Source organism: Mobula birostris, chromosome 13, assembly GCF_030028105.1.
Source record: "Mobula birostris isolate sMobBir1 chromosome 13, sMobBir1.hap1, whole genome shotgun sequence".
Lineage (NCBI taxonomy): Eukaryota > Metazoa > Chordata > Chondrichthyes > Myliobatiformes > Myliobatidae > Mobula > Mobula birostris.
Genome location: NC_092382.1, coordinates 64,063,796 through 64,077,385, shown reverse-complemented (window position 1 = coordinate 64,077,385; position 13,590 = coordinate 64,063,796). Strand labels below are relative to the sequence as shown.

Below are 13,590 nucleotides of genomic sequence, written 5' to 3'. Positions count from 1 at the left end.
TTTACAACTGCATCGATATGTTGTGACCAGCTTAAGTCCTCAGGGATCTTGACATCCATGACCTTGAAACTGCTCACTGTCTTCACTTCTGATCCCTCTGAGCATTGGTATGTGTTACTTCGTCTTATCCTTCCTGAAGTCCTCAATCAGTTCTTCCGTCTTACTAACGTTCACCGCAAGGTTGTTGTTGCGACACCACTCCACCAGTTGGCATATTTCGTTCCTGTACGTCCCCTCGTCTCCATCTGAGATTCTACAAACAATGCATCATCAACAGATTTATAGGTGGTATTTGATATGCACGTTTGATGATTCGATATGCACATGGATGTAAGGAAATCGAGGGATATGGGAAAGAGGGATTCGAGTTTGAATGTTTTTGACTTGTTTTTTAATTAGTACGGTAATCCATTGTGGGCCAAATGGCCTTTCACGTATATTTCAATGCTGTATGATCTATGATATATGAATTCCTTCTAATTTTCTTTCTAGATATTTAAAAGCACGTGTTTGCAGCGCTGGGCTCTAGTGGCGCAATCGGTTAGCGCGCGGTACTTATATGGCAGTACACGGCGGAGAAATGCCGAGGCTGTGAGTTCGAGCCTCAACTAGAGCACTTGTGATTTTAATGCTTGCAACGCCCAGGTGACTGGGCGTTCCTCAAGCTGAGCATTCAACTGATATGTTACATTTAATTGTGTGCCTTCAAGACACCCTGCTTATTATTTGTATGTAACTTCGAGGCGATGCGCCTTTGATTTTGATCTGAGCAAAGAGAGTGTGAGCTTACAAGCGCTGCAGGAGACCTTCCCTTATTCACTAAAAGGCATGTGCCCGCGGGGCTACAAGCATTCTCCCTGTTTGGTTCTTTCGTTCAACACGCGTAGCCTCACTTCCCTTTGCTGAACGTGTCTGAACAGGTGGTTTCTTTGTTGAATCAAGGCATCACGTGTCCCCCACATTCCAGTCTTCTCAATCCAATTAACTAAAAGCTGAAGCAACGAACCAGACCTTTCCTGAAGCCATGTTTCAAAAACACTCTAACTGCACCTCAAGCAACACACATGAAAGTTGCTGGCGAACGCAGCAGGCCAGGCAGCATCTCTAGGAAGGGGTACAGTCGACGTTTCAGGCCGAGACCCTTCGTCAGGAATAACAGTTAGTCCTGACGAAGGGTCTCGGCCTGAAACGTCGACTGTACCCCTTCCTAGAGATGCTGCCTGGCCTGCTGCGTTCACCAGCAACTTTGATGTGTGTTGCTTGAATTTCCAGCATCTGCAGAATTCCTGCTAATTGCACCTCACCTTGGTTCGTTGTGCTAACGATTAAACTCAATCTTTACTTGCATCGGCGAATTGTTTCAGGCACAGGCGAACAAAAAAGATATTATAAACACAAAGTACTCTGCAGATGTCAGGGTCAAAGCAACACGCACAACATGCTGGAGGAACTCAGCAAGTCAGGCAGCATCCGTGGAACGAACAGTCAACGTTTCGGGTCTGACGAAGGGTCTCGGCCCGAAACGTTGACTGTTCGTTTCCACCGATGCTGCCCGACCGGTTGAGTTCCTCCAGCGTGTTGTGAGTGTGCAAAAGAGATATTAATCGTAGCCTCAATGACCGTAAATGGTATCAAGATGCTGACATCTCAAACCTCTCTATCAAAATTAAGATGCATTAATTCAAGAAAGAACTATATATTAATTTGCACATGTCCCGTGTTCACCAATCCTCTGTTAAAGAGAGGACAACACCCCCGATTCTACTGACGTGCTGAGATTTCGTTTCCAATGGTATGATCCTTCCGGCTCGAATGTGTTCCCTCCACTGCGACCTTTGATGCGATCGACTTGGCACTCCGTTCCTGAAGGCTGTTGTAACCAATATAATTCACGATCACAATAGGTCGTTTAATTGGCCGTTGATGTCCGGGTCTGCTTGCGATCCGACGGATCGGATTGGAACATGAGCATTATTGAAATATCAGTGTGATGGCTTGTCTGGTGTGAGGGTGGACTCGGTGGATGTATTTGACGTGATCCATTACTCTACAGCTGGCATCATCCCACAAGTAATTCTGGCTGCTAACACTTCCTGCTGTCCATAAATGTATCGGCACATGGTTCAGTCACTGACTTTAATTAATTTATAATCCGCGGTGAAGAGAACGGACGAGACAGACTGCGGTGAGAAATTTGAAAGGCGCCGTTCAATTTAGCTCGTGGGCTGCAGCGCCACCGTGTGGACACCGGTGGAAGCGAGAGTACCGAAGATGTTTTAATTTTTGCTTTACAAATGCAAGCAGTTCTGTTACCTGTTACATGTCGCAGCTTGACCAACACTCCACAGAAGCGTACTGTATGCATGTCACTGTATATATCATATAAATTTAATACTTGTTGGAACGTGTGGTGGAGCATTTGAACATTGAGTCCGAAATGTGCGATGAGGAAGTGCATTCTGGGTCCTGCAATCTCGGTCATCTACGAACCCGCTTACGTTTATATCTGTTCATGTTCTCCTGTAAATTATATATATATATATATTTAAATTCAGCTTTCTGTAATTTATCTTTCTCAGGTTTGAAATATAATGTGCTGCCGCTGGAAAGGCGAATGTCCATAGTATTTACACCCTGGATGTCAATGACAAAAAAAAAAAACAACTTGAACGCGAACTAACAAGTTGAGTCTCAAGTTCACCCCAAACACTGGAGTCCAAATATGCTTCTGCCCAGGACTGAACCGGGGACTCCACTGTGCAGGATTTATCTCGTTTTGGGCGGAGTTATTTCCACATTCCATTCACATAATAAATGCTGATTTGCTGGCGTCGATTAAAAATACAATGATCATAATTCCAATGCAGCTTGAAGACTTTCAACTGCTATCCTTGATATTAAAACAGTGAAAATAGACTTGCGATCACTGTGGCAAATTTCCAGTTGGTCAGTGAAGCCGTCCAACCCGAGGTCAGAGTGCAGTGAAGTTTGGTGCCACCACGTCGCAAACACTTGGGGGCCAAAATCAAAGCTCATCTTACAGAACCCTGGCATAGGCTGAACTTCAGGATTTCTCCGGTAAACCACACGGTTACGTGAGTTAGACCGACCAGAAATGGGCATTATTACATTGAAGTACGGGAACCTGCAGTGGAGACGATACAAAATTCAAAGTACATTTATTATTAACGTATACACATTATACAACCTTGAGATTCGTCATCCTACAGGCCAGAAACCCAGAAGAATTCGCAAAATCCCCATCCGCTCCGATTTTTTCTGATCCGCATGCCCCGACTCCGTCTCGTCTTCCTCCAGACAACCTCTTGACCGCGGACTGGGGAAGGGGTGTTCGTGCCATTTCTCAACAGCTCAGATCACTGGCCGCTCTGCACGGATTCTGTGGTGTAGTGGTTATCACGTTCGCTTCACACGCGGAAGGTCCCCAGTTTAATCCTGGGCAGAAACATTGCTTTGTCTCCTGAATTTACGAAGAATATGAGACTCCACTGTTGAGTTCGGGTTCAGCTTTACTTTCAGAGGCACCCAGAGGTGTAAATGCCATGAACATTCGCATTTCAAGCAGCTGCATATTGCATTGCATACCTGACAGAGATAAATGACATTAAGTTGAATTAATATAAATTATGCATCATTTACAGGAGAACATGAACCTATTTAAGCAGAAGGAGGTTGGTGGATTTTAAATCGCTTTCGTTGTCTTCCCTCTCCCGCTCCCTCTTGGAGAAGGCAGTCAGGATGCTCTGAAATGTGCCTCTATAGAAAGTTCTTAGGATTTGGGACCAGATACCAAATTTCTGGTGAAAGAGGCTCTTTTTCATTCCACAGCTGGTACGTACAGACCACTTGAGATATTCGGTGATATTCATGTGAGGAACCTAAAGCTGTTCACCCCCTCAACCCCAGATCAACTGATGTCAATAGCGCTAGCCTGTCTATAGGTTAATGTAACTATCTAATCAGTCAAGCATGTGGGAGCAATTTAATGCATGAAATCATGCAGACGTCGTTACGAGGTTCAGTTGTTCGCAACCATTTTCAGAATTGAGAAGAACCGGGATCTACGTTACTTCATCTTTGAATGATTGTTGATGCCAAACAGGCGGGTTTGTGCTTCACAAAACCTTCTGATCTCAAGGGATTTTCACGTACAACGGATTTCATGTCTTACAGAGAATAGAAGGGAAAAAAGGGGACGGCAGTTCTCTGGGCGAAAACTGCCTTTTTATTGAAGGGGGACGACTGGTTCAAGTTGACAACAGACGACAGTAACCCAGATAACCAGGCGATAGAAGTTAAACGAAGAAGAAACATTCTGAACTCAAAATACATGGAGTGGTCTACAGAAAGCGAAGAGCACGACGATGTAGGAGGGGTATGGACTGAGTACAGGTGTGAAGCTTGTGAGATGGGCATCTGGTGTCTGCAACATGACAGGGTGTGTTTGAGACGCTGCCTGAGTCAGTGCGGCAGGCAGATACACTAGTGACATTTAAGAGACTGCTAGACAGCTATGTTCTGCTAGACCGCTAGGAAGAATTTGAGGTGGTGTTATATAGTAGGTAGGGTTTAAGGTTCGTCAAAAATTGTGGTGCGAAGGGCCTGTCCTGTGCCGTACTATTCTATGTTCTAAGTACTGTGTCTGGAACCGCGCTGATCCCCAATCGTTGCCAATCTATATCAACAACGTGACTAATGCAATATTTCCAATCATGTTCATGAGACAAGTTGATTCTGTTTCATATGACAACATTTTCAAGAGGCTTCAGTAGGTTATAAGCAAACTAGTTGAGTAAGATGAAGCGATCAGTCCAGGTCCACTGCTCAGAAAGATATGTGAAGTACTTCTTATCCGCAGGAAATACAGAATGATGACAATCTGTGACTCAGAACCTACTGACGTGCAGTTGGTAGTTCGGAAAGCAGACGCTGCATTGTATTTAGATTCACAGAGTTATAGAGCACGACAACACTAAATGGGTCCGATGGCCCATCTTGTCCGCCCTTGTGGCCTCGTTTCATTGACCCTCATCTGGACCATAACCTCAGTACCGTTCCCATCCGTGTACTTATCCAAACATCTCTTGAAGCAAGCATCGAGCAGAATAGTAAAGTCCAGCTAGCGCAATTAATTTTGTAGTTTTTTTTTCGAACTGAAATTAAACATTGTAATAAATGGCGGCCCCACGTATCTGACAAAAAAATCTTATACGGTATCTGCAGCAAAGGGAAAGCAATGAATGTTCGCCATTCTGGTCCCTGCAATGATGGGGTTGTCATGTTCAGGTCAGATTGAAATTAAACGTCCCACGCATTTCACATATGAGCTTCCCCAAAATAGCTTACTAAGGAACTCTCCCGAGCTTCTGTCTGTCTGTCAAGTCTACTCGCTCTGACACCTTACAACCAGCACATGCAGGTATCTCCAGTGGATAGAATAGATAGATAGATAGATAGATAGACAGATAGACAGACCGATAGATAGAACGTGTTCTCCAGAAGGCACAATAATATGCAAATCAGTAAAAACAAATGTTTTATTTTCTGATGATCTGGCAAATCTGAGACCATTTCAGATAAGAGATGTGAAAAGTAACAGGCTTTAGAAGGAACAGACTGCGACCTGGTGGTCTGGGGACACTGTTCAGCTGACCTGGCTGGGCCATTAGAACGAGTTTCAGTTGGAAATGACAAAATAAATAGCCAGGGTCACAGATTTAGGAGAATGTAGCCGTACAGTTTGACTGGAAGAAATTGAAACTTAAGAGACTGATCTGATAAGCCAAAAGATGGAAATGGGGGATTTCAGTAGTACAGGCGGAGACCAAGCAGAAACGGATGATACAAAGACGGAAAAACAGGGATTACATTTGTATCAAGAAGAACGCCTCTGTAGCGTATCCTTTTTTTCTTGCAACACACATAAAAGTTGCTGGTAAACGCAGCAGGGCAGGCAGCACCTCTAGGGAGAGGTACAGTCGACGTTTCAGGCCGAGACCCTTCGTCAGGACTAACTGAAGGAAGAGCTAGTAAAAGATTTCAAAGTGGGACGGGGAAGGGGAGATCCAAAATGATAGGAGAAGACAGGAGTGGGAGGGATGGAGCCAAGAGATGGACAGGTGATTGGCAAAGGGGATATGAGAGAATCATGGGACCGGAGGTCCGGGGAGAAAAACAAGGGTTGGAGGGAGAACCCAGAGGATGAGCAAAGGGTATACTCAGAGGGACAGAGGGAGAAAAGGAGAGTGAGCGAAAGAAATTATGTATAAAAATAAATAATGGATGGGGTACGAGGGGGAGGTGGGGCATCAGCGGAAGTTAGAGAAGTCGATGTTCATGCCATCAGTTTGGAGGCTACCCAGACGGAATATAAGGTTTTGTTCCTCCAACCTGAGTGTAGCTCCATCTTTACAGTAGAGGAGGCCGTGGATAGACATGTCAGAATGGGAATAGGATGTGGAATTAAAATGTGTGGCCACTGGGAGATCCTGTTTTCTCTGGCGGACAGAGCGTAGATGTTCAGCAAAGCGGTCTCCCAGTCTGCGTTCGGGTCTCGCCAATATATAAAAGGCCACATCGGGAGCACCGGACGCAGTATATCACCCCAGTCGACTCACAGGTGAAGTGTTGCCTCACCTGGAAGGACTGTTTGGGGCCCTGAATGGTGGTAAGGGAGGAAGTGTAAGGGCATGTGTAGCACTTGTTCCGCTTACAAGGATAAGTGCCAGGAGGGAGATCAGTGGGGAGGGATGGGGGGGGATGAATGGACAAGGGAGTCGTGTCGGGAGCGATCATTGTGGAATGCAGAGGGGGGGGGAGGGAAAGATGTGCTTAGTGGTGGGATCCCGTTGGAGGTGGCGGAAGTTACGGAGAATAATATGTTGGACCCGGAGGCTGGTGGGGTGGTAGGTGAGGACCAGGGGAACCCTATTCCTAGTGGGGTGGCGGGAGGATGGAGTGAGAGCAGATGTGCGTGAAATGGGGGAGATGCGTTTGAGAGCAGAGTTGATAGTGGAGGAAGGGAAGCCCCTTCCTTTAAAAAAGGAGGACATCTCCCTCGTCCTGGAATGAAAAGCCTCGTCCCGAGAGCAGATGCGGCGGAGACGGAGGAATTGCGAGAAGGGGATGGCATTTTTGCAAGAGACAGGGTGAGAAGAGGAATAGTCCAGATAGCTGTGAGAGTCAGTAGGCTTATAGCAGACATCCGTGGATAAGCTATCTCCAGAGACAGAGACAGAAAGATCTAGAAAGGGGAGGGAGGTGTCGGAAATGGACCATGTAAACTTGAGGGCAGGATGAAAGTTGGAGGCAAAGTTAATAAAGTCAACGAGCTCAGCATGCGTGCAGGAAGCAGCGCCAATGCAGTTGTCGATGTAGCGAAGGAAAAGTGGAGGACAGATACCAGAATAGTCACGGAACATAGATTGTTCCACAAAGCCAACAAAAAGGCAGGCATAGCTAGGACCCATACGGGTGCCCATAGCTACACCTTTAGTTTGGAGGAAGTGGGGGGAGCCAAAGGAGAAATTATTAAGAGTAAGGACTAAATCCGCGAGACGGAGCAGAGTGGTGGTAGAGGGGAACTTATTTTTTTTGGGGGTGTTTCCTTTGCTATTGTTTGAATATTTGTGGAGAATACGGGAAACCTCGTGGGTTAACAGACAAGCATTTGCTCTACAGCTATAGCACGGCCGCTTTAGACAATGGGGACTCTGGTAAGTAGTTGCTAGGTGTGATTCGCCTGCCATTTTTGCCACTTCAGCTCAAACATCCTCTTTATTTCTTTCGAAAGATCGGCCTGCTTTGGCCATAAACTTCTGGCATCTTATACCCACTATTTTATTCCAGCGTGAGTCACATGACAGATTTTGAAAAAAGCTAGTACTGGAGAAAGCCACAGTCAGAGACATAAAAAGTCAGTGTTAAACAATTAAAATGTGATAAAATCAAGGGGCTGAGGGCCAACTACGTGACCATGAGGAATGAACACTCAAACTCAACTCGTTTGTTTGGTTTTCCTCTCTAACGTAGTGGAGACATAATTGTGAACACCGGAAGTGCAGTAGCCTAGATCGGCAGGTTTGCAATTTAATTTCTGTGTCATTTCCTTACACCGACACCTTATGCTAATGACGCTTAAACTTACACTTCCACCTAGCTGATGCTTTTCGTATTAGATTCAGCTGACATCGGGAAATGCTTTCACCACTGAATACTTGAAATAAAGTTTAAACGTTTGTGAGAAGCACGTCTTCCTCCCCCACTTCAAGGAGAGAATTACATATTCTCCGCTACTATCTGATTGTTCCATTTCCCGATGCAACGTAATCACGTCCTTAACAAGATCTATAACCGAGGCAATTCACAAAGTGAAACGGAGCACCCTACTGACCGTATGTCATTGGTCTGCGATGACAAAGTCCATGCAGCATAGGAATGGACAAGATCAGCAATAGCAATCATGAAACCGAGAGGTGAGCCTGAGTGTGTTTCGCAACAACTTCTCCAATCGTCATTTCTTTGTCTTTGAGATTTTGTGATTTATTGTCAAGCTCTCCAGACCTCATCACAATTGGGATTTTACTTGAATGACATCATGTTTATTTTTACTCCAGCTGTTGGAAGACACGTCAGCCTTGTGTAGTATTGAATATTCGGTGTGCTGGAGCGAGTATAAATTAACGACCGCGGAGATTCATCAGCTCAGAGATTCTTCAGCGAGATCGCGGGCAGCTAGAAGACGGATTGAATATCACACAGCATTTTACCGTGTGAGAAAGAGATACTTCATGATCATTGCAGTCATTGGTGTCCCTGGTAAGAACACAGGTGAACTAACATTTGCTGTTGTTTGTGCGCGGTTTCGGGACTTGTTCAGTTATCGAAAACCTTGTGACACGGTTGTATTAGTGAATGTGGTGCAGACATTGCGACTATCCCTGTGTTCATTCAGATGTTCCCTTGCAGTTTAACGCATGGCTTTAGCTGAAATACACCGACAGTTGAAACAGATGTAGAGTGGAAACTTCAGGTTAGGGGTTTATTTTGTGGATTCACAGCAGGCAGTTTCGATTTATCGATGCAAAACGGCTTTCAAAGTAAATTCTGATAATACAGAGCGCTCGTCACCTTTACGGGTTATTGTTGTTATTTCGGATCCATAATGGAACACGTTTTAAGTTCCAATTTAAAGGTATTGCATTGTGTTTTAAGAGCTTGCTGCAATTTGGAAGGGAATGTAGGAAAAGAATCACCGGTGAGATCCAGGGGAGAACGGTTGACATCGCTTGAGAGTTACACTCACAACACGTTTTTGGCGGAGACCCCAGCATCTGCAGAGTATTTTGTGTTTACGAATCGCTTGTGAGTTGCCTTCGAACCACCGGGAGCTTCGAAACTCAAATACGGGTCTGTGTGCGTTTTAGAGTGGCTGTCCCCCGCCCCCTCCACCCCTCGCCGCCCTCTCACACACAGACACGTCCCGTGACCTGTGAAGTGAAGAGCGAGTTAAGAGGTCAACCCAACCGGTTTTGTCAATGTCCGACAGAGTAAAGCTCATGCAATACTCCACTCTGGAACTATGAGTAGCGAAGCATTTAGAATAATATTGTAGTAAATTGGAGCAACCTTTAAAAGAGGCAGATGCTTTGAAGTGCCTATATTGTCACTGCTTTGGAAATTAGATGGTTATCCATGAACATTCAAAATAACTGTAAGTTTCAAAGAGCCAGGCAGAATCTTCGAAAGCGAATATTGAAACTTCCTGATTGGTTAACCTTGACACGGCGTGAAGGAACCTGGGCCAAATTTACAGAAGTTAAAAAGAAGCGAGGCCAAGCTTCTGTGGGCGGTGGCAAAAGGGAGTCGAGAAGGAGACGAAGACATGCAGAAAGGGGAAATAAATTCGCTTTCGAGTTTGAAACCTGTAAATGGACAGAGGTGGAGGTAGCAGGATTCGTTGTGTAAGGGGAGCGCCAGAATAAAGGTGGCGGGAATCACTATCACTGAGAAATTCGCCGAGGTATCGAGGCTTTACCCATCAATCAAATCCCTGATGGTGGCCGTTTTATATTAATCGCTCTAAAGCTCCCTCGGCGTTCAGTTGACAATGCCTGTTTCCCAGATCCTGCGCTTCTCCCAGTACCGAGTACAGTACCCTTTCAACAAGCACGCACTCCTTTGACGCATCTGCAAGTTGTACTTTACTATTTTTAAATCTCCAGAAATGAGCTATCTGAAAAGTTTGGTTATTCTCAGTTTCCAGCTTATCTCTACCCTGAGGACCGTGGAGCAGAGAGACAGTAATTCATTTATTATCTTTGCTTGTTTCCCAGTGAATTTAGTGGCGATGGTGATCCTGTCCCGGGGAAAGTGCGGCCTCTCCACCTGCACCACTCTCTACCTGGTGGCCACGGCAGCGGCGGATCTACTGACCATCGTGTTTGCGGTGATATTGTGGCGGGTCGGTTATTATTACTTCCCCGGGACTTTCCTGGGCATCACCCCCGTGTGCAGTGTGATCTCCGTCCTGGGAGAGGCAGCAACAGAAAGTTCTTTCTGGTTCACCGTCACTTTTACGTTTGATCGGATTGTCGCCATATGCTGCTCGAAGTGGAAAACAAAGTATTGCACCGGGAAAACTGCAGCTGCGGTTCTGACAGCCACCGGCATCCTTCTCTGTTTTAAAAATATGTCTAACTTCTTTATATATCGTCCCGCGAAAGTGATCAACAATATACCCTGGGACTGTATTCGAAAGCCGGGCCACAATACGGATCCCGGGGGGGTGGGATATCGGTGGTTTTCTACCGTCCTAACGCCATTACTCCCGTTCGTGCTAATACTCCTGTTCAACGCTCTGACAGTCAGACACATTTTAGTGACTAGTCGTGTCCGTAAGGGGTTGAGGGGTCAGAGCAAGGCGGAGAACAGCAGTGACCCGGAGATGGAGAGCAGGAGGAGGTCTGCGATCTTACTTCTCACCATCTCCGGAAGCTTCAACATCCTGTGGTCGGTGAGTGTTGCCGAATTTCATTACTTCACCATTGCCCGATTGGATCCAAGTAATTACAACTATTCAGAATACATATTTGAACAGTCAGGAGACATGCTGATGATATTAAGTTGCTGCACAAACACTTTTATTTTTGGGGTAACTCAGTCTAAGTTCAGAGAGCAGTTCATCAGCGCAGCGAAATATCCGCTCACGTCAATTGTTAAACTAATTAAACAAAATATCTAAGTTTGTCTCCCTGGCAATCACAGTGTGTTCCATCTTGACACTGCAACACTGCCGGTCACTGGAGAACGTAGCAGCGTGAGAATAAAACTGGCTGAGTGGCCGAGAGAGACACAGCACGAGAACGGACCCTTCCGCGCCCGCAGCCCACGACATCCACCTCCTACCAGTTATTAAACTCATCCAAAGTTTAGATTTATTTGTTCACCACACTCCCGCTCTCGTCACCGCTGCACCTCCCGACAATGTATCCTGCGGCTATCGGAAATGCACATCCGTCAATTTTCCATCGCAAAGTGAACGGGCGGAATTCTCAGTGATCTGATCGAGCCTGGTACGTGCTGGGAGAGATGAGACAGCGCAGCAAAAAGATTTAACTGATTGCATCCAACATACTATGAAAAGGCCACATCCACGTATACAAATATCCTAACTTCAACTGACAGTGTCCAATGAGCTGGCATCAAAATCGTGGTGTGTTTACTTGCACAAGCAATGACTGTCCAGGGTCCAATTAGCATCTGCATAAAGTCTATTTCTGAAGGTCTATTGATGTCCTTGTGAGAAAGGCGCCTTTCTTCCTTGGACACTCCCAGGGTGTGTTATACCGGGTAGGAAAGACGTTCAATGAACGCAACGCGGTAGGAGCTCTCGTTAGGCACTTTATCAATACTTTGAGAAAAGGGATCATTGTTAATTAACTCGGCCGAATGACATGAGATAAGACCATTGGACCGAAGGATAATTGGGTCATTAGTTCCTCTGCCGTTCTTTCCTGGGTGACCTGTTTGTCAACCCCAGTCTGCTCGCCTCTCCCAGAAACCGTTAACACTCTGAACATCAAGAACTATTCAACTTTTTTTTTCTTAAGTACAGAGAACTTACGCCCCACACGATCAGTGGAATTAAATTTGATCTCACTTGAAATACAAGCCAGCATTGAATTTACTTTCGTTACAGCCGAAATAACCTTCCCGGCATCCGGAAGTTGAACTCATAAGTCAATGTCCATCTCGTCTGCCTGAGTTTTCCCTCCGGTTAAAAAAAACCTTCAATCCATTACACCGAAGTGCATGTCCCACTCCCCTGTTACGTCATTGCCTACTCTGTCAAATTGAACATCTTTCTGTCGTCTCACTGCAAGTAAACTTTGTCATCTGAATCCCATCATGAGCTGACTCATGTCCCAATTGTTCCCCGGCACATCGCTGCATCCCTTATATAACGTCAGCTGCCTCCTGGCCTTTCGATTCCCTGCTCTTCGATAAGGGCAAAACCATCTCCGCTGTAGTTTTCCAAAACACCCTAGGCTAGGGCAGGTCAGGATCTGACGGCATTCAAGACCAAATCGGTAATAAAAGCAACTCATTTGTTATTTCAGTCTTTTGTATAAGAATGAAACAAAAAAGAGAATTAGCAGTCTTCACGAATTTAGAGTAAGCCTTGCACATGCGCTTCGCATTAGATAAACCTGTTGTGGAGAAATGCTTAGCACTACAGGGATGGGGAAGTGACCGTGAAGGGAGAGACAGTGTAGAGAGAGAAGGGAAAGAGAGAGAGAGAGAGAGAGACTGGGGTGAGCGAAAATTGGAGAAAAGAGAATCTGGGGGACAGAGATATTGGTGAGAGAATGAGAGAGAGACTGGGGAGAGAAACGTGGGAGAGGGACGGGAAGTGTGGAAAGCAGAGACTGATACAGGGGCGAGAGTTTAGGTGAGGATAAAGGGCAGAGGGCGACAGACTAAGGGAGAGAGAGAGATAAACTGAGTGAGAGAAAGAGCGAGACTGTGGAGAGACAGACTGGGGGAGAGAGAGAAGGGAAAGAGGGACGAGGACATTCGGAGTGAGAGAGACCAGGGCTTGAATGGTCGAGAGTGACAGAGTGGGAAAAGAGAAACTGAAGGCAAGAGACAGAGTGGAAGGAGTGTGGGAGAATGGACTGAGAGAGACAGCGGGAGGGATTGGTAGAGAGCGACTGGGAGTTAGGGACTTCGGGAAAAGTAAGAATAAGAGAGAGTGGGAGGATAGCGAGAAGGGGGTGGGGTGGTGGCACAACGAGGGACCAGGGTTGGAGAGTGGGCGTGGAGAGATTGACAACGGGAGAGAGACACATGCAAAATGCCGGAGAAACTCAGCAGCCCAGGCAGATCTATGGGAAAACGTACAGTTGACGTTCCGGGCAGAAACCCTTCGGCAAGACTGGAGTAAAAAGTGCTGAGGAGTGAATTTAAAAGGTAGGGGGGAGGGCGGGGAGAGAGAAACACCGGGTGACAGGTGAAACCTGAATGGGGAGGGCTGCAGTAAGGAGCCTGGAAGTTGATTGGTGATAG

The 13,590-nt window shown here is 46.0% G+C and overlaps 2 non-coding genes across 2 annotated transcripts; both read left to right on the top strand.

The window, feature by feature from the left end:
* The first annotated feature begins 522 nt into the window (after nt 1–522).
* On the top strand, nt 523–616 carry trnai-uau (transfer RNA isoleucine (anticodon UAU)). The gene is made up of 2 exons: nt 523–560; nt 581–616. It is a non-coding gene; the product is annotated as a tRNA-Ile (tRNA).
* A 2,780-nt stretch (nt 617–3,396) lies between these two features.
* trnav-cac (transfer RNA valine (anticodon CAC)) lies at nt 3,397–3,469 on the top strand. The gene has a single exon. It is a non-coding gene; the product is annotated as a tRNA-Val (tRNA).
* Nucleotides 3,470–13,590: the final 10,121 nt, after the last annotated feature.